This window comes from Anolis sagrei, chromosome 2, assembly GCF_037176765.1.
Source record: "Anolis sagrei isolate rAnoSag1 chromosome 2, rAnoSag1.mat, whole genome shotgun sequence".
NCBI lineage: Eukaryota > Metazoa > Chordata > Lepidosauria > Squamata > Dactyloidae > Anolis > Anolis sagrei.
Genome location: NC_090022.1, coordinates 171196000 through 171216199, shown reverse-complemented (window position 1 = coordinate 171216199; position 20200 = coordinate 171196000). Strand labels below are relative to the sequence as shown.

Sequence of the window (20200 nt, the reverse complement as noted above, 5' to 3'; positions counted from 1 at the left end):
AAGAAGTAAGGAGAGAAGGAGGGAAAGAGGGAAGGAAGGAAGGAGAGAAGCAGGGAGGGAAAGAAAGAAAGATAGAGAAGTAAGGAAGGAGAGAAGGAACAAAAGATAGGGAAGGAAGTATATAACCAAAGAGCAAAGAAAGGGAGGAAAGAAACAGGTAGAGATGGAAGAAAGAAGAGAGATAGGGAAAGAAAATAATAATAATAATAATAATAATAATACTTTATTTGTACCCCGCTACCATCTCCCCAAGGGACTCGGTGCGGCTTACATGAGGCCGAGCCCAAACACACAGTACAAGCAATAATCACAACAATACAAGCAATTAAAATAAAACATAAACATATAACATTATCAATAAGACAACATACAATTAAAACTGTGGGAAGGCCAAATGTAAAATTAAAATTGGAAATAGTGCTGAACATGGATGAACAGGTGAAAGTGGCATTTGTGGAGAGACATATGGGCAGACCTAAAAAAGAAGAAAGGAAGGAAAGAGGGAAGGAATGAGAGAAAGAGGGAGGGAAGGTTGGCCACAGCAAAGCGTGGTGGGTACAGCTAGTAAATATTATAGAACTGTAGTGCATATGCACCAGATGAAACCAATTAATAGAATCATAGAATCCTAGAGTTGGAAGAGACCTCATGGGCCGTCCAGTCCAACCCCCTGCCAAGAAGCAGGAATATTGCATTAAAATCACCCCTGACAGATGGCCATCAAGCCTCTGTTTAAAACCTTCCAAAGAAGGAGCCTCCACCACACTCCGGGGCAGAGAGTTCCACTGCTGAACGGCTCTCACAGTCAGGAAGTTCTTCCTCATGTTCAGATGGAATCTCCTCTCTTGTAGTTTGAAGCCATTGTTCCGCGTCCTAGTCTCCAAGGAAGCAGAAAACAAGCTTGCTCCCTCCTCCCTGTGGCTTCCTCTCACATATTTATACATGGTTATCATATCCCCTCCCAGCCCTCTCTTCTTCAGGCAAAACATGCCCAGCTCCTTAAGCCGCTCCTCATAGGGCTTGTTCTCCAGACCCTTGATAATTTTAGTTGCCCTCTTCTGGACACATTCCAGCTTGTCAATATCTCTCTTGAATTGTGGTGCCCAGAATTGGACACAATACTCCAGGTGTGGTCTAACCAAAGCCAGGCCCGTGGCCAGGATTTTGTTTCGGGGGGGGGGGGGGGCTGAGTTTGGTTCCGGGGGGGGGGGGGGCTGAGTCTGAGCGAAAGGGGGTCTACCCTAGCACACCTTTTTGTATCATTACCCCAATACCCCCATGCATATGGGATATATTGAGCATGGTGATCAGATCATGATATGAATAAACCTAACAGTTTAAATAATGTACCAGTAAGGCCTTCTCACAGACCACCATCAGAATTTCGGGGGGGGGGCGAAGCCCCCCAAGCCCCCCCCCCTCCGGCTACATGCCTGACCAAAGCGGAATACAGGGGTAGCATGACTTCCCTAGATCTAGACACTATGCTCCTATTGATGCAGGCCAGAATCCCATTGGCTTTTTCCCCCGCCATATCGCATTGTTGGCTCATGTTTAACTTGTTGTCCACGAGGACTCCAAGATCTTTTCACACGTACTGCTCTCGAGCCAGGCATTGTCTCCATTTTGTATCTTTGCCTTTCGTTTTTCCTGCCTAAGTGGAGTATCTTGCGTTTGTCCCTGTTGAACTTCATTTTGTTAGTTTTGGCCAATCATCTCTCCAATCTGTCAAGATCGTTTTGAATCCTGCTCCTGTCCTCTGGAGTATCGGCTATCCCTCCCAATTTGGTGTCATCTGCAAACTTGATGATCATGCCTTCTAGCCCTTCATCTAAGTCATTAATAAAGATGTTGAACAGGACCGGGCCCTGCGGCACTCCACTCGTCACTTCTTTCCAGGATGAAGAAGATACAATTGCAAATTGTATGCTGTTGCCCCAAGGCCGGCCCGTCCATTGCGCGAAGTAAGCGGTCGCAGAACACTTTTTTTTTTACCAGGGGCGCAGAGGCGCCTCTGTAAATGCCCCTCGACCACCACTTGAGGAGCGCCCCCTCAGCTCACAACAGCCCTAGCAGTCCGGGGGGAGCCTCGGCTTTCTTGCCTTGCTGCCGGGCGATCCTCTTCCCAAAGGGGCCGGGCCCTTGAGCCTCGGCTAGCCCCTCTCGTTCCTGCTCCACCCGGCCACCGGGTGCGCGAGCAGAGCCGGCGCTCAATCGTTCTCCACGTTCGATCCCTTCCCCATGACCGGCTCCCTTTCCCGATCCCCCGACGCTCCACCCGTCTCCTCTCCCGCTTCGGGTCCGGAGGCGTGTGTGAAGACCCCAGCGTGCGCACCAAAAGTCGCCTCTTCTCCTGACTTCAGCCATTGAGACCAAGAGAGAGAGAGAGAGAGAGCCCCTCCGGCTGGAGGTATCTCCCACCTCCGCTCCCTCCTTTGTTTTTGCGCCTACCTTCAGAAAAGGTGGGCATCTCCACCTCTCTCTCTCTCTCTCTCTTGGTCCCAATGGCTGAGGAGAAAGTCAGGAGAAGAGGTGACTTTCGGTGCACATGCCGGGGTCTTCAGGCACGCCTCCGGACCCAAAGCAGCCCAGGCAAGGGAGCAAGTGCGGAAACTGTAGTTACTGGGATGTATAGTTCACCTACAATCAAAGAGCATTCTGAACTCCACCAATGATGGAATTGAACCAAATATGGCACACAGCACTCCCACGACGAACAGAAAATATATATCAATGATTGGTTGGGGGGGGGGGGCAAAATACTGTTTGCTTACATTTGAAAATTACCTAGGGCCGCCTCTGCTCCCAGGTATTTGGGTGTGCTGCAATGCTCCAGTGGGATTCCTTCCCAGGTGATCTCCAGAGCTCGGGATGCTTGTCTGTTCTTGAGATGAAAGGCACATGTCTGTGTTTTAGATGGGTTGGGGATCAGCTGGTTTTCCCTGTAATAGGCAGTAAGAGCACCTAGAGCTTCGGAGAGCTTCTGTTCAACCATCTCAAAGCTCCCTGCTTGAGTGGTGATGGCACGATCATCAGCATAGATGAAGCTCTCTGTCCCTTCTGGCAGTGGCTGGTCATTTGTGTAGATGTTGAACATGGATGAAGCAAGCACACTCCCCTGAGGCAGGCTGTTCTTCTGCTTCTCTGGCCCTGGGACTCAACAAAAAAGCTCCTGTTTTGTAGCAGGTTTCCTATGAGGCGGGTGAGGTGGTAGTCCTTTGTGATATTATACATTTTTCTCAGGAGGAGGCGGTGGTTCACAATATCATAGGCTGCTGACAGGTCTATGAAGACCGCCTTGGAGGGAGCCCCTGGATTTGGGCGGCCCAGGAGTGGGAGTGGCTGGAGGGGCCAGGAAGGACCGCCTCCTCCCCGGGAGAGCTCCGCCTCAGACCCAGCGCCTCAGGTGGCGGCAGGGCGGGCTAACCCGTAGGGAAGGAAGGAGGCTCTCTTTCTCGTGGGCAGAAAGCGGTGTCCCCGCGCGGGAACGAGCTCCCCTCAGTCGGACCCGCAGCACGACGCCCTCCCTCTCTTCCTGGCCAGAGGTTTTGACTTCTGAACTGCCTTTCCATTCTGTGGACCCGCCTCAGCCCGAAAGAAGAAGGTATGTTCGCCGTTTCCCTTCCCTTCAGGCGCTGGAAAGCGGAGAGAGAGGGAGGGAGGGGCCCTTTTGTGCGAGGCTGAGGAGGAAAAAGCAACGTTTGCCTCCCTTCAGGAGAGTTAAGGCGTTTAGTGTGTGTAACCTAAGCGCCCCTTCTACACTGCCATATAATCCAGTTGGAAACATGTAATACGGCTTTTATACGGCAGTGTAGATGGGACCAGAGTCTATACTGCCATATAATCCAATTCATACCAGATAATCTGGGTTTTAGATGGCAGTGAGTCTACACTGCCGTATAATCCAACTCAAAGCAGATAATCTGGATTTTATATGCAGTGTAGATGGGGCCTGAGTCTATACTGCCATATAACCCATCTGGAAGCACATAATCTGGATTTTATATGGCAGACCTGAGTCTACACTGCCATATAATCCAGCTCAAAGTAGATCATCTGGATTTTATATGCAGTGTAGATGGAACCTGAGTCTACACTGCCATAGAATCCAGCTCAAAGCAGATAATCTGTATTTTATATGCAGTGTAAATGGGGCCTGAGTCTACACTGCCCTATAATCCAACTCCAAGTAGATAATCTAGATTTTATACAGCAGTGTAGAAATGTCCTGAGTCTACACTGCCATATAATCCAGCTCAAAGCAGATAATCTAGATTTTCTCAGTTCTTGTGGGTTTTTTCGGGCTATATGGCCATGTTCTAGAGGCATTTCTCCTGAGGTTTCGCCTGCATCTATGGCAAGCTTCCTCAGAGGTGAGGTCTCCTGGAGCTGAGAAAAAAGGGGTTTATATATCTCTGGAATGACCAGGGTGAGACAAAAGGCTTTTGTCAGTTGGGCTAGGTGTGAATCTTTCCACTGACCACCTTGATTAGCATACAATGGGCTGACTGTGCCTGGAGCAAACTCTTCTTGAAAGGTGATTAGATGTCCCTGCCTGTTTTTCTCCCTGCTGTTTTTGCTGTTGCAATTTTAGAATTTTTTAATACTGGTAGCCAGATTTTGTTCATTTAAAATCTAGATTTTATACAGCAGTGTAGAAATGTCCTGAGTCTACACTGCCATATAATCCAGCTCAAAGCAGATAATCTAGATTTTATACAGCAGTGTAGAAATGTCCTGAGTTTACACTGCCATATTATCCAGCTCAAAGCAGATAATCTGGATTTTATACAGCAGTGTAGAAATGTCCTGAGTCTACACTGCCATATAATTCAGCTCAAAGCAGATAATCTAGATTTTATACAGCAGTGTAGAAATGTCCTGAGTTTACACTGCCATATTATCCAGCTCAAAGCAGATAATCTGGATTTTATACAGCAGTGTAGAAATGTCCTGAGTCTACACTGCCATATAATCCAGCTCAAAGCAGATAATCTAGATTTTATACAGCAGTGTAGAAATGACCTGAGTCTACACTGCCATACTATCCAGCTCAAAGCAGATAATCTGGATTTTATACAGCAGTGTAGAAATGTCCTGAGTCTACACTGCCATATAATCCAGCTCAAAACAGATAATCTAGATTTTATACAGCAGTGTAGAAATGTCCTGAGTCTACACTGCCATATAATCCAGCTCAAAACAGATAATCTAGATTTTATACAGCAGTGTAGAAATGTCCTGAGTCTACACTGCCATATAATCCAGCTCAAAGCAGATAATCTAGATTTTATACAGCAGTGTAGAAATGTCCTGAGTCTACACTGCCATATTATCCAGCATAAAGCAGATAATCTGGATTTTATACAGCAGTGTAGAAATGTCCTGAGTCTACACTGCCATATAATCCAGCTCAAAGCAGATAATCTAGATTTTATACAGCAGTGTAGAAATATCCTGAGTCTACACTGCCATATAATCCAGCTCAAAGCAGATAATCTAGATTTTATACAGCAGTGTAGAAATGTCCTGAGTCTACACTGCCATATTATCCAGCTCAAAGCAGATAATCTGGATTTTATATGCAGTGTAGATGGGACCTGAGTATACACTGCCATATAATCCAGCTCAAAGCAGATAATCTGGATTTTATATACAGTGTAGATGGGGCCTGAGTCTACACTGCCATATTATCCAGCTCAAAGTAGATAATCTGGATTTTGCATGGCAGTGTAGATGGGACCTGAGTCTACACTGCCATATAATCCAGCTCAAAGCGGATAATCTGGATTTTATATGGCAGTGTAGATGGGACCTGAGTCTACACTGCCATATAATCCAGTTCAAAGTGGATAATCTGGATTTTATATGCAGTGTAGATGGGACCTGAGTCTACACTGCCATATAATCCAGTTCAAATCAAATGATATGGGTTTTATATACAGTGTAGAAGTGTCCTGAGTCTACACTGCCATATAATCCAGCTCAAAGTAGATAATCTGGATTTTATATGCAGTTTACATATAAAATTACTCACATTTGCATGTTTTCAAACTTCTAGGTTGGCAGAAGCTGGGCCTAATAGCAGGAGCTCTCGCCACTCCCCGGATTGGAACCTGCAACCTTTTGGTTTGCAAGTTCAGAAGTTCATTGCTTTAACCCACTGCGCCACCGGGGTCTCCACAATACATATAAGTTTCCTACAATCTTTACTGTGTGAAGTTTGGGGACCCCTCCCATAAACAGTAGTGTTGAACTACATTCATTCTACAGTGTAGGATTCCATAGCATTGAGCCAAGGCAAGTAAAGAGTTGTAGGTTGGTGAGGCACCAGCACTCTTTCACAGAGCAGCCTAAAGACTATGTCAAGCTACAATCCCTATGATTCTATAGCAGTGTTTCTCAACCTAGGGGTCAGGACCCCAGGAGGGGTTGCGAGGGGAGCTTCAGAGGGGTCGCCAAAGACCATCAGAAATCACCTATTTCTGATGGTCTTAGGAACCCTTTGGTAGAGAAGGCTGAAGATCTTGCTGCCTGACCTTCTCTTCCTTTTTGGTGTTGGGGAACTACAACTCCCAGAATTCAAAAACATCCCCCAACCCCACCAGTATTCAATGTTGGTCATGTAGGTAGTGTGCCAAGTTTGATGCAGATTCATCACGGACGGGGTTCAGAGTGTTCTTTTATTGTAGGTTAACTATAAATTCCAGCAACTCCAACTCCTGAATGTCTAGATTCTATTTTCCCCATACTCCACCAGTGTTCACATTTGGGCATATTAAGTATCCATGACAAGTTTGGTCCACATCTATCATTGTTTGATGTAGGCGAACTACAACTCCCAAACTCATGGTCAATGTCCCTTCCAGTATTTTCTGTTGGTCGTGGGAATTTTGTCTGCCAAGTTGGGTTCAATTCCATCGTTGGTGGAGTTCACAATGCTCTCTGATTGTAGGCGAACTATAAATCCCAGCAACTACAATTCCCCAAATGACAAAATCAAAGCTCCCCCCGCCAAACCCAGCTAGTATTCAAATTGGGGTGTATTGGGTATTTGTGCCAAATTTGGTCCAGTGAATGAAAATACATCCTACATATCATATATTTACATGATGGTTCTTAACAGTAGCAACATTACAGGGTTGTTGTAGGTTTTTTCGGGCTATATGGCCATGGTCTAGAGGCATTCTCTCCTGACGTTTCACCTGCATCTATGGCAAGCATCCTCAGAGGTAGTGAAGTTGGTATTAGGTGACCCACCTCACTACCTCTGAGGATGCTTGCCATAGATGCAGGCGAAACGTCAGGAGAGAATGCCTCTAGACCATGGCCATATAGCCCGAAAAAACCTACAGCAACTCAGTGATTCCGGCCATGAAAATCTTCGACAATACATAGCAACATTACAGTTATGAAGTAGCAACGAAAATTATTTTATGGTTGGGGGGGGGAGGGTCACCATATTAGGAAGGTTGAGAAGCGCTGTTCTATAGCATTGAGCCGAGGCAATAGTAACACAATGCGTTAATTCTGCTGTGTAGATGCATTCAGCAACCACCAGTATGTTATTCTGGAGAGGTTAGCCATGCTATGGCCCTGAAGGGTTGCATCTGCATAAAAATGTGTCTTGGAAAATGTTCGTATTTTAAGAGTCCTTGAGTCAGATGGAAACAGTGGACATGACCAAATGTGGAAGCTTTCTTTTAGGCTGTAGGGAAATCTTTATATAGTTCTGCCAGTATGCATGTGAATACAGTACAATGAGCTAAATATATCTTTTGTGGCCTAAGAAGCATAAGATAGAAGTTGGTATTAGGTGACCGACTGAAATGGGGCCCTTCATTACAAAGTGATTGGAGACTGAGTGAAAGTGCAGCACATTTCACACATACCTGGGCATGCATTCCACACACAATGCTTGCTTTCCACACTGAGGGAGCTGTACCAGCTGCTTTTTTGCTCACAATCCCTGGGGTGGGAGAATGGCTGGAGGGCAGATGAGAAGGGGAAACTGTCACCATCATTTCTTCATTGATCCATTGCCAGATCCCATTTTAACCCTGAGTCTGCTACTGTTGCACCTGCTGTAGTTTTCCCATTTAGATAGGAAGAAAAATTGGTGGGGAGCTCCCCGTAGCAGCAAAGGTAAATGAAGAACAAAGTAAGCAAATACAGACAATCCTTTGCATGCATATATTCCTGTGCTGGTACGGCTGTACCAGGAGCTCCAACTTTATTTGCTTTGTATTAAATGTTTGCTTGCAGTCCTAGGTTTCAGGGGTTCTGCAGAAAGGTGGCTTCCTTTGGTTGCAGTCGTAGGGCAAGTCACCTGTCCATCATCAAGTTTTGGTTCCGCCCCTTGCTCAGGGCAATTGGGAAGGGAAGGGAGCCATTTTTAGTTAGTCTCAGCAAGGAAAGCTAATGCAAGCTTCCCCTGTACAAAAGCTTCAACCCTTAAGATTTTCCGGGGGAGAACAATCTTAAGAGCATCCAAAGATCTCCAAAGATTTCCAGGGAAACATCCCTAAAGCTTTGAGGAATTTTGGAGGGTTTTTTTGTCATGTCAGGAGTGACTCCTGGTGTGAGAGAATTGGCCGTTTGCAAGTACGTTGCCCAGGGGACGCCCAGATGATTTTGATGTTTTATCATCCTTGTGGGAGGCTTCTCTCATGCCCCCGCACGAGGAGCTGGAGCTGATAGAGGGAGCTCATCCGCCTCTCCCCGGATTCGAACCTGTGACCTGTCGGTCTTCAGTCCTGCCGGCACAGGGCTTTAACCCACTGCGCCACCGGGGGCTCCATTTTGGAGGGTGAACAGTTTGGAAGACCAAAGAACTCCAGCTGGAGAATCTACTGGCTTTATTGGTAGGTCCACTCGGTGTTCGAGACGCAGTTCGACCCAGTAGCAAAGCTCACATCAGTAAGGATTAGATTACAGTCAGCCTGGGAGAAGTTAAAAAGGGATTTTCCTTTAAAGTAAAGAATAAGTTATTGAAGACAATTGCCTGTCCTTCGTGGACAAGATTAGGAAGCCACCAGTTGCATAAAAACCTGGAATCATTTGTTTAACTTTTTGAAGATGAGAAGTTTCTGTTTGATTGTTCATTAATAAAGGACTTTGTTATACTTCGCAAGCCATCTAAAGATCATTTGTGGTGGAAAACCTCTGAGAACTTCTCTTTGGGGGCCCCTGGCTTCCCGCTGGGCTCAAGTTGCACGTCCTATTTAAAAACAATTATTTACAGGCCCAGCGCGTGACAGAACAATTCCTCATCCACAAATTGAACTATCCACAGCTTGAATATACTTTTTAAAAAATCCAAAAAGCAAACTTTGGCCACAGAGATGCACTTGAGGATCTATAGCAGGCAAGGGCGAACTTTGGCCCTCCGGGTATTTTGGACTTCAACTTCCACAATTCCTAACAGCCTCGGGTCAATTCCTCCCCATCCCTCCCCTCCTTTCATAATAGCTTGAAGACCTGGTGGTTTCAACAAGCCTTTGAAAATGACCAGTTCTAACTCAGCCCTACACATTGTCGAATACGTCCTTATTCTTCCTACCAATTACCCAGATCATTTCCTCTAATCGACCCCGGACTGAACAGCCACAGACCCGTACCTAATATTATTGTTGCCTGCCATAGCATTGCACTTAATTCCCAGCCCCCCTTGAATTTTTGGGCTTGCACAAATCTTGGCCCGGCCTTTTTAAATTTTTAAATTGCTTTGAACAGGCAGGATTCTTTTAATATATGTGTGTTATGGCGACAATTTTTATGCTTCTATCTTGTTTTGTTAATCTTATGGTTATGTTGGTTTTTTTTTACTTTGTATGTTTTGTGATGTTACCTGGGAACCGCTCTGAGTCCCCTCGGGGAGATGGAGCGGTATATAAATAAAGTTTTATATAATAATAACAACACTTTATTTGAACCCCGCTACCACCTCCCCAAGGGACTTGGTGCGGCTTACATGAGGCCGAGGCCAAACACAACAATACAAGCAATAACAACAACAATACAAGCAATTTAAAAAACATAGACAATAAAATACATGACATTATCAATAAAACAACACACAATTAAAAACAGTAGGAAGGCCAAATGTAAAGTTAAAAATGGAAATAATGCTGGGACAAGGACGAAAGGTGATACTAGTGTTTGTGGAAGGGCATATGAGCAGATCTAAAAATATGTAAAGTGCTTTGGAGGACAAAGTGCTATGGGATCATTATTCTGGGAAAGTACACTGGAACAGCCATGTCTTCAAGCTCCTCCTGAAGACTGCCAGAGTTGGGGCCTGTCTGATGTCTTTAGGGAGTGAGTTCCAGAGTTGAGGAGCCACCACCGAAAAGGCCCACTCTCTCATCCCCACCAATCATGCCTGTGATGCTGGTGGGATCGAGAGCAGGGCCTCTCCGGATGATCGAAAGGATCGTGTGGGTTCGTATACAGAGATGCGGTCAGTTTAAGCGGCTGAGGGGGTTATTTCCCCCCTCAGCCGCTTAAACTATACTGAGCGTATCTGCACATCTGAGTTCTTTCTAGGTCTGAGAGCTCAGGTAGTCAGAACTACAAGCTTGTGTAGGTTCTGTCATTCTAAGAACCAATCCTAAATGATACTTGACTCTGAAAGGAGAGAGACTCCAGTTTTTTTTCAATAGGAAACTGAAAACTGAATCAAGGTTAAATTATCAGTGTGGGAGCTGATTCAGACCAGTTGAGTGGCAGGGTGGGTGTCAGGAAGTTTACTCAACTCATTATACTCAGAACAATGTCTGGATTTAGTCCTGGAAGAACTGAGTTCATAAAAAAATTGGGAAGTGCCTTTTTTTGGTTGTAGATGCTTTGTCATGTGTGAAGTATTATTCGCAGTGATGTTAAAAACTACCCCCTCCCCTAACTCTGTCTGATATGTAATCTTCAGGTTGTGGTTTCCCCCTTAACACTGGTTCCATCCAGCTGAGATAGTTGCATTCCAGAAGATGGTGATGATGTTGATAAGGGATCGCAAAAGCCGAAGAGTGCGTAATAATGCTGAAATACGAGATTTACAAACTGGAATTTATTGCCTCAGGGAAAAGAAAATAACTGTGATTCCAGTGGTGATTATAGGTTTTCTGCAATTTCAGATATGACAAAAACATCTGGATGTAATTGCTATAGATAAGATCAACATTCACATTTAAAAACATAACATAACACTATTTGGAACATGCTGCATAATCTGATTTTTTTTGTCATGTCAGGAGTGACTTGAAAAACTGCAAGTCGCTTCTGATGTGAGGGAATTGGCCGCCTGCAAGGACGTTGCCCAGGGGACACCCAGATGTTTTGATGTTTTATCATGCTTGTGGGAGGCTTCTCTCATGTCCCCACATGAGGAGCTGGAGCTGATAGAGGGAGCTCATCCACGCTCCCCCTGGATTCAAACCTGCAACCTGTTGGTCTTCAGTTCTGCCGGCACAGGGGTTTAACCCACTGCGCCACTGGGGTGCATTATCTGATGTTACCTTAGTCATTCTTAACTTCTTTGATTGAACCTAAGTGGTTTAGTGGTGCAAGCATTAGATTACGGCTTTGGAATCTAGCAGTCGAATGTCCAGTTCGTGATGAAAATCCCCCATTGGGTGACCTTGGACAACTCAAACTCTCTTAGCCTCAGAGAAAGGTTTTGTTAGCAGGGGTGTGTAAAGTTATGACATCTCTGGGTAGCTGGATTGGTGTTTCAGGATGGGGACAGATTGACAGAAATATTTAACATCCTGCCTTTGGATATATTCAGGTTTTCAGGAAAGGAAGCCAGTGTATTTTAAGAATATTTGTTATGGCAATGTGTTATATTTTAAAAATAAGCAGAGATTTTAAATGCCTCTCTGAACACAGTGCATACAGCTTTCTGTGTCTCTTTTTTTGTGTCACCCTGGCTGAAGCTACACTGTAGAATTAATGCAGTTCAACACTCAACTGCTTTGGTTCAATGCCATGGAATCCTGGGAGCAGTAGTTTGGTGAGGCACCGAAACTCTTTGACCGAGAAGGCTAAATAATAATAATAATAATAATAATAATAATAATACTTTATTTATACGCAAAGTTTGGTCAGGAAGTATCTTACGTTCAATCATTGAAGGCACATTGGAATAACCAGGTTTTCATGTTCTTCCTGAAGATTGTCAGCATGGGGGCTTGCCTAATGTCTCTGGGGAGTGAATTCCAGAGTTCGGGGGCCACCACAGAGAAGGCCCTCTCTCTCGTCCCCACAAGTCGCACTTGCGATGCGGGCAGGAGTGAGAGAAGAGCCTCTTTGGAAGATGGAAGAGGTCGTGTGGGTTCGTAGATGGAAATGCAGTAAAATCTTTGTAAAACTACAAATCCCATGGAGCCATTACAGTTAAAATAGTTTCCATTTGCGTTCATTCTACAGTGTAGGTATGTCTAAATGATGCTGCAGCTAAAAGTTCAGTCCACACAAATGACCTTCCCGCACCTGCACCTTCTGATATGTCTGTTGATGTTGTGGCCTTCAAGTTGTTTCCAGCTCATGGCCAACTTAAGGCAATCTTGTTGCAGAATTTTCTTGGCCATGTTTGTTCAGCGAGAATTTGTCTGCCTTCCTCTAAGGCTGAGAGAGTGTGACTGTCCAAAATCTCCCAGTGAGCAGTCTCCACATCCCTAGCCCAGCACCCTCCACACTAAGTTGGTGGCTGATAATGGGAATCTATATAAATAAAAATGTAATGTTCGTAAAAATGTAATGTGGGATTAACAGAACTCAAAAACCACTGGACTAATTGACACCAAATCTGGACACAAATCTGTTAGGTGTCCAAATCTGGACACCTAACAACCCAATGGATGTCCTTCACTCAAAAAAAATGATTTTGTCATTTGTGAGTTGTAGTTGCTGGGATTTAAGCTCATCTACAATCAAAGGGCATTCTGAACCCCACCAATGATGGAATTGAACCAAACTTGGCACACAGTTCTCCCAAGACCAACAGAAAATACTGGAAGGGTTTGGTGGGCAGTGTCCTTTGGTTTTGGAGTTGTAGTTCACCTACATCCAGAGAGCACTGTGGACTCAAACAATGATGGATCTGGACCAAACTCTACACAAACACTCAATATGCCCAAATGTGAACACTGGTGGAGTTTGGTGAAAATAGAATCTTGACATCTGGGAGCTGTAGTTGCTGGGATTTGTAGTTCACCTACAATCACAGAGCATTCTGAACCCCACCAACAATAGAATTGGGCCAAACCTCCCACACAGAACCCCCATGACCACCAGAGTGGGCCACAGCAACGCGTGGCATGGGACAGCTAGTAATAAGTAAAATTTAAGAAGAATTTTGTGTGTGTGTGTGTGAGGAGTGACTTGAGAAACTGCAAGTTGCTTCTGGTGTGAAATAATTGGCTGTCTGCAAGGATGTTGTCCAGGGGACACCCAAATGTTTTTGATGTTTTACCATCCTTGTGGGAGTCTTCTCTCATGGCCCCGCATGAGGAGCTGGAGCTGACAGAGGGAGCTCATCCACATGCTCCCGGGATTCAAACCTCAATCTTTAGTCCTGCCAACACAAGGGTTTTAATCAATTGCACCACTGAGGGCTCAAGGAGAAAGTTGTGATGGAAGTATTGAGTGCCAAGAAGCTGCAACAGGGAGCATTTCCTGTCTGTTATGTAGCTCATCCTGTTTCTGTGTGAATTTTGGCTGGTGAGGTTATCAGGCTGAATATCGAGAGCCTGGCAGCAATAAAGATTCATGTTGTAGGAATTTGTGTGCAGAGTACCAAAGAGATAGATGTTAACTCTGTTTCAGGATACAACGGAATAGGAGATGGCAAAATGAAGAATTCGAGCAGCACTGATACATTTTATCATGAACTTTAGTGTATAATGCTCTGAACTTTCAGGTGCATTGATGGAAATGGAAACACAGAAACACGGCTGTATTGGAATTGCAAGGTTGTTTGGGTGGGATCAGAATCTCATAAGGTACAAAAAGATGCAAATTGTGACTCGGGTCATGAACCTTCACAGAGTTTGATGCAATGATGATTCATGTCTCTATTATAGTTGATGCATAGTACTGAGGCATGAAAGCAATGCTTGGAACAATGCTGAGGAAATACTTAAAGCAATACTGAAGAAATGCTGAAGCAATTGTTAAGGTTTCTTATGCAATATCTGGGGCACTGTGTAAGACAATTATTTCAAAAGTCAATCCCCAGAGGATGGGAAATGGTTTTGAAGTGGATCCTTTTGTCTATGTATATATATGTTGTGATGATCCAAATATTAATGTTTAGTAGGATACCATTATCTCTGTTGATACTTCTGCTGATAGATAGCAATTTGTAAGTGTATTCATATTCAGCTGCCCCTCTTGCTAACCCTTTCATGAAATTTGAGAACAGATACTTAATGGTTATATATCCAGGAAGTTTTCAGTATTGTCTTTTCTAATATTAGAAAATGGGGGGCCAGGGGACAGATCCACCTTGTCTCCTGTGCTATGCTAATTTATAATATATAATATAACTAGCCATCCCCTGCCACGCATTGCTGTGGCCCACATAGGAGTTCTGTGTGGGAGTTTTGGCCCAATTCTGTCATTGGTGGGGTTCAGAATGCTCTGTGATTGTAGGTGAACTATAAATCCCAGCAACTACAACTCCCAAATGTCAAGATTCTATTTTCCCCAAACTCTACCAGTGTTCACATTTGGGCATATTGAGTATTCATGTAGAGTTTGGTCCAGATCCATCATTGTTTGAGTCTACAGTGATCTTTGGATGTAGGTGAACTACAACTCCAAAACTAAAGGACACTGCCCACCAAATCCTTCCAGTATTTTCTGTTGGCCATGGGAGAACTGTGTGCCAAGTTTGGTTCAATTCCCCATCATTGGTGGGGTTCAGAGTGCTCTTTGATTGTAGGTGAACTATAAATCCCAGCAACTACAACTCCCAAAGGACAAAAATCATTTTTTTGAGTGAAGGACATATATCGGGTTGTTAGGTGTCTTATTTCCAAATTTGGTGTCAATTCATCCAGTGGTTTTTGAGTTCTGTTAATCCCACAAACGAACATTACATTTGTATTTATTTAGATATAATATAATATATTCTTTATACAAATAAAACTTATAATATTATAATGCAATACAGTATAATACTAATACTAATAGTAATAATATGATATTATAATTATCTATATTTATATTACATGTATTATTACTAATAATCTATATAAATAAAAATGTAATGTTAGTTTGTGGGATTAACAGAACTCAAAAACCACTGGATGAATTGACACCAAATTTGGACACAGTACACCTAACAATCCAATGTATGTCCTTCACTCAAAAAATGATTTTGTCATTTGGGAGTTGTATTTTTCTAGGATTTATGGTTCACCTACAATCAAAGAACATTCTGAACTCCATCAACGATGGAATTGAACCAAACTTGGCACACGGTTCTCCCATGACCAACAGTAAATATTGGAAGGGTTTGATGAGCATTGACCTTGTGTTTTGGAGTTGTAGTTCACCTACATCCAGAGATTACTGTGGATTCAAACAATGATGGATCTGGACCAAACTCTACACGAATGCTCAATATGCCCAAATGTGAACACTGGTAGAGTTTGGGGAAAATAGAATCTTGACATTTGGGAGTTGTAGTTGCTGGAGTTTATAGTTCACCTACAATCAAAGAGCATTCTGAACCCCACCAACAATGGAATTGAACCAAACTTGGCACACAGTTCTCCCAAGACCACCAGAAAATACTGGAAGGGTTTGGTAGGCAGTGTCCTTTAGTTTTGGAGTTGTAGTTCACCTACATCCAGAGATCACTGTGGACTCAAACAATGATGGATCTGGACCAAACTCTACATGAATACTCAATATGCCCAAATGTGAACACTGGTAGAGTTTGGGGAAAATAGAATCTTGACATTTGGGAGTTGTAGTTGCTGGGATTTATAGTTCACCTACAATCACAGAGCATTCTGAACCCCACCAACGATAGAATTGGGTCAAACCTCCCACACACAACCCCCATGTGGGCCACAGCAACGTGTGGCAGGGGATGGCTAGTATTACAATATAATTGTATAGTACAATATAGTGATGTATAGCGCTGATATTGTACTGTGCTCATGGTATAATGTATTGTGTGTGTGTATGTGTGATATATATATATATACACACACATACATATATATATCTCTTGTAAGCCACTCTGAGTCTCCTTCGTGGTGAGAAGGGTGGCATATAAGTAATGCAAATAAATAAATAAATATTAGTGTAGTGTGTATTTGGGAATTACTGACAAAGGATGGCATATATTGTGGGAAGAGCAAGTAAATCTATTTCTGATGTTGTGAGATATGTTATTAGGCCTGAAATGTTGATGGCAGTGTAGATGTACATGAACATGGCATGGCCAGACAATGTTACTGGATAACGTTTTTAACAGGATGACACTGATGATTATACGCTTTAATGGTTTTTATTTATGTTCTATATTGTGATGTTGATTGTTTTTAATGGCACTTTAATGAATATATGGCAAACATTCAATGCCAATTTTGACATACAAACATATACAGACATAGACAGAGGCTATTTAACTTTTTCTGGCCGGCAGGGGAGCTGTCGCTTTCATCGTCCATCTGCAACGCTGATGAAACACTTTCCGCATTCCTCGCATGCTTCCCCGCTGGAATGCTTTGCTGGAGTCTTCTTTATGGCCTCATGAATCAGTTAATTTAGCCTCCCCACACTTTAAGGTAGTACCTTATTTTCCTACTGGACAGATGCAACTGTCTTTCGGGTTGCAAAGGTCGACAACAGGCTACACATAATTGGTTGGAAACCCACTCCAACCCGGGCTGGCTTCGAACTCATGACCTTTTGGTCAGAGTGATCTTAATGCAGCTGACACTCAGCCAGCTGCGCCACAATCCCGGCTCTTGGTCAGGTTTCTTCTAATATCAGAGCTTGGAAGCGTTTTCTATTTTTTATTTTTTTTTGTTAGCACGGAAGCAGTGCGTACAGAAACATCTTGTGCTCAGATCCATTTGACCCAGCTGTCCTCTCCAAAGCATTCCACCAGATGCGTGTGTGTGTTTAGCTTAGCTGGAGGCATGTTTGTCCGAATCAGATCCGTTCAAAGTCTTGATCCTACAGCTTTAACAATGGATGTAGGAAGCGTATTCTCATTTCCCATTGAGGGAAGTGTTTTTGTATTGCAAACTTCAGTAAACAGTTGAGGTCTTGCCAACTCCCTGGAACAGCATCTAAACCCAAATGTAATCGTTTTCTACTGAGGTGGGAGAGTTCAAACAGAACTTCTGCTTTTTTTCTGACACATTTTTGTGACATCCATTTCCTCTCCCACTGACTCTTTTCAGTGCTTTTCTTGTCCCTTTAAAAGGAAATCCTTTCTACAGGCTATTAAGGTGCGAGTACAATAGTAGCTGAGTGACTGCCAGGAAGAAGACCCATTCTGTGCAAAAATGTATCTTAGTGGATAACTGCTGGGAGGATTTGTTTCCCCTAAGAAGGTATGTAACACCTCCTCCTTTAAAAAATCTCCCAAAGAAAAAAGGCTTGCATATTTTCTCGCTTATTTACCTAGAGATGTGTGGAAATGGTTGGAAGATAGCTTGTATCCTGGGTTTTCCAATGTCAAATCTCAGCGTGTCTGTATTTGTGGGCTCCTACATCAAGAATTAAGCAGATTTTAAGGGGAAAACATCCTAGTTTGCATTATAGTTTCTATGATCAACATGACCATTAGCCATGTTTACGGACTAATTCTGAGACTTGTCGCTCTGCCTTAAGAAAGTAATGTTTACAAGTTGTGGAAATGAGGTCCGCTCTCATTTGCCAAAAGATATTCGGTCTAGGATCAAGCTCAAGAGAAAGCAATTCTGTGTGTTTTTTCACCTTAGTATTGGGTTTATTAGTTACCTTTGTGTAGCTTGTTGTAAAGGCAAAAAAAAAAAAAAAAAAAGAACTCAGTGGGGAGAAAACGGTTTGTTTCCCATTTCTTTAAAAAATATATAGAAAAACTTAATTACAGTTGCAATTAGTGACTGAATAAACTGCAGATTTAATATAGGTAAATGGTAAAGGTTTTCCCCTGATATTAAGTCCAGTCGTGTCCGATTTGGGGTGGTGGTGCTCATCTCCATTTCTAAGCCGAAGAGCTGGTGTTGTCTGTAGACATCTCCAAGGTCATGTGGCCAGCATGACTCCATGGAGCACCATTAAGGTATTATTAATAATAATAATAATAATAATTATTATTATTAATAATAATAATAATACCTTAATGGTTATTATTTTTATTAATTATTTTTATTATTATTAACTTTATTTGTACCCCGCTAAAGACTCGGTGAGGCTTACAAAGGCCAAGGCCCTCAATAAAACAACAGCATAACAAATACAACAATAAAACTCATAAAGCAAACCAATAAACATTAAAGCAATAACAATAAAACATTAAAACAATACATCATGACACATTTAAAACTAGGGCCGGGCCAAATGTAATGACTAAAATTAAAAGTGCTGGACATGACAAGTGAAATGTAAGGATTTTAGGGTAGGAACGATGTGCAGGCAATCTTAAGTCTCTAGTAAGGTGCATTTGGGACATGATGCTGGGAGTTTCCTGTTCTGGGAAGGCACACTGAAACAGCCAGGTCTTCAAGCTCTTTCTAAAGACTGCCAACGTTGGGGCTTGTCTGATGTCCTTGGAGAGAGAGTTCCAGAGTCAGGGGGCTACCACAGAGAAGGCCCTGTCCCTTGTCCCCACCAAACGTGCTTGCGACACAGGTGGGATCGTGAGCAGGGCCTCTCCAGATGAACGGAGGGATCGTGTGGGTTCATATACGGAGATGTGGTCACGCAGGTAGGCGGGTCCCAAACCTTTTAGGGCTTTGTAGGTGAGCACCTGCACCTTGAATTGGGACCGGAAAATGAACGGCTCCTTAAACAGGTGGGTGGACCTCTCTCTGTAAGGAGCACCAGTTAACAACCTGGCCGCCGCCCGTTGGACCAGTTGGAATTTCCGAGCCGTTTTCAAGGGCAGCCCCACGTAGAGCACATTACAGTAGTCCAATCTAGAGGTGACCAAGACATGGACCACCCCGGCCAGATAACGACTCTCCATGCAGTCATGATCTTGGAGGTGTCTATGGACAACGCCGGCTCTTTGGCTTAGAAATGGAGATAAGCAGAAACCCCCAGAGTCGGACATGACTAGACTTAATGTCAGGGGAATACCTTTACTTTAATATAACAGACATGATATTTGAGGTCACCAATTTAGATATATTTTATATTTCTAAAGAAACTGTGATTTTCACTCGTAAAGAGTGTTGTGTTTGGTTTTTTCCAATTTTGCCAAAAAAATCTGTTTGCCCCCTCCTAATCTCGGCAACTAACTTTTCCTTTTCCTAGTTTCACGATTTCCACATATTTTATTTCTCACTTTGAACTCTCTCAGTGGGACAAATTCTCAGTTTAAAAGCTTCCCCCCAATAAATGTGATGTGTTTAATATGCACAATTATTCCTTTGTAAACAAAAAGTACAGAACATGCTGGAAAGAAAACCGAAGGTGAAATCTGATATGAAGTCAATTACAGGGTAAAAGGCAGGAAGGGAGAACTGGCCTCATTCCACAGGCCGAAACAAAAACATGCCAGATCCTGTTTTAAGGCACATCTCAAGATCTGTTTTGGGCAGAAAGAAGAGACTCAGTTTGAGTATCACCAGGAATGTAGCTAGAATTGGCAGCACTTTTTTTGAAGTATTGTTAACATATTCCCATTCAAGTCTGCTGAGAAGGTCATCTTATTAAATACCAGCAAAGCCCCCTCTCAAGTAGCCAGATAAAGGTTTGTGGTAATAATGTTTATACTAGATATTGCCTTTTTTCCTATGGTTCTTGCAATTAGTTGGACACATATTTAAAATAGCTGTTTCTCTAGTGACTTCATCTGATGCAAGAAGGTGCTATTGAGCTGTAGGTAGAATAAATTATAGAGAAAAAGTAGGTTTTAAGGCTAGGTTTAAGGAGGTGACTAGGGCAATAGACACAATTGCTCCAGAATGTCCCCTTACAAGTAGCTGAGCTAAACCATTTCCTTGGTTCAATGAGGAGCTGG

At 43.3% G+C, this 20200-nt stretch overlaps 1 protein-coding gene across 4 annotated transcripts in view; it reads left to right on the top strand.

Moving 5' to 3' along the window:
• The first annotated feature begins 3354 nt into the window (after positions 1 to 3354).
• LOC132767918 (breast cancer anti-estrogen resistance protein 3-like) overlaps positions 3355 to 20200 on the top strand; it is a 47367-nt gene continuing 30521 nt past the window's right edge. For 2 of the 4 annotated variants that reach the window (XM_067464107.1, XM_067464106.1), the window contains exon 1: positions 3355 to 3604. The gene's annotated coding sequence lies outside the window, so the exon portion shown is untranslated. Of the gene's footprint in view, positions 3605 to 17452; positions 17583 to 20200 lie in introns of all 4 variants that reach the window. The other 2 variants (XM_067464109.1, XM_067464108.1) reach the window with 2 other exon arrangements.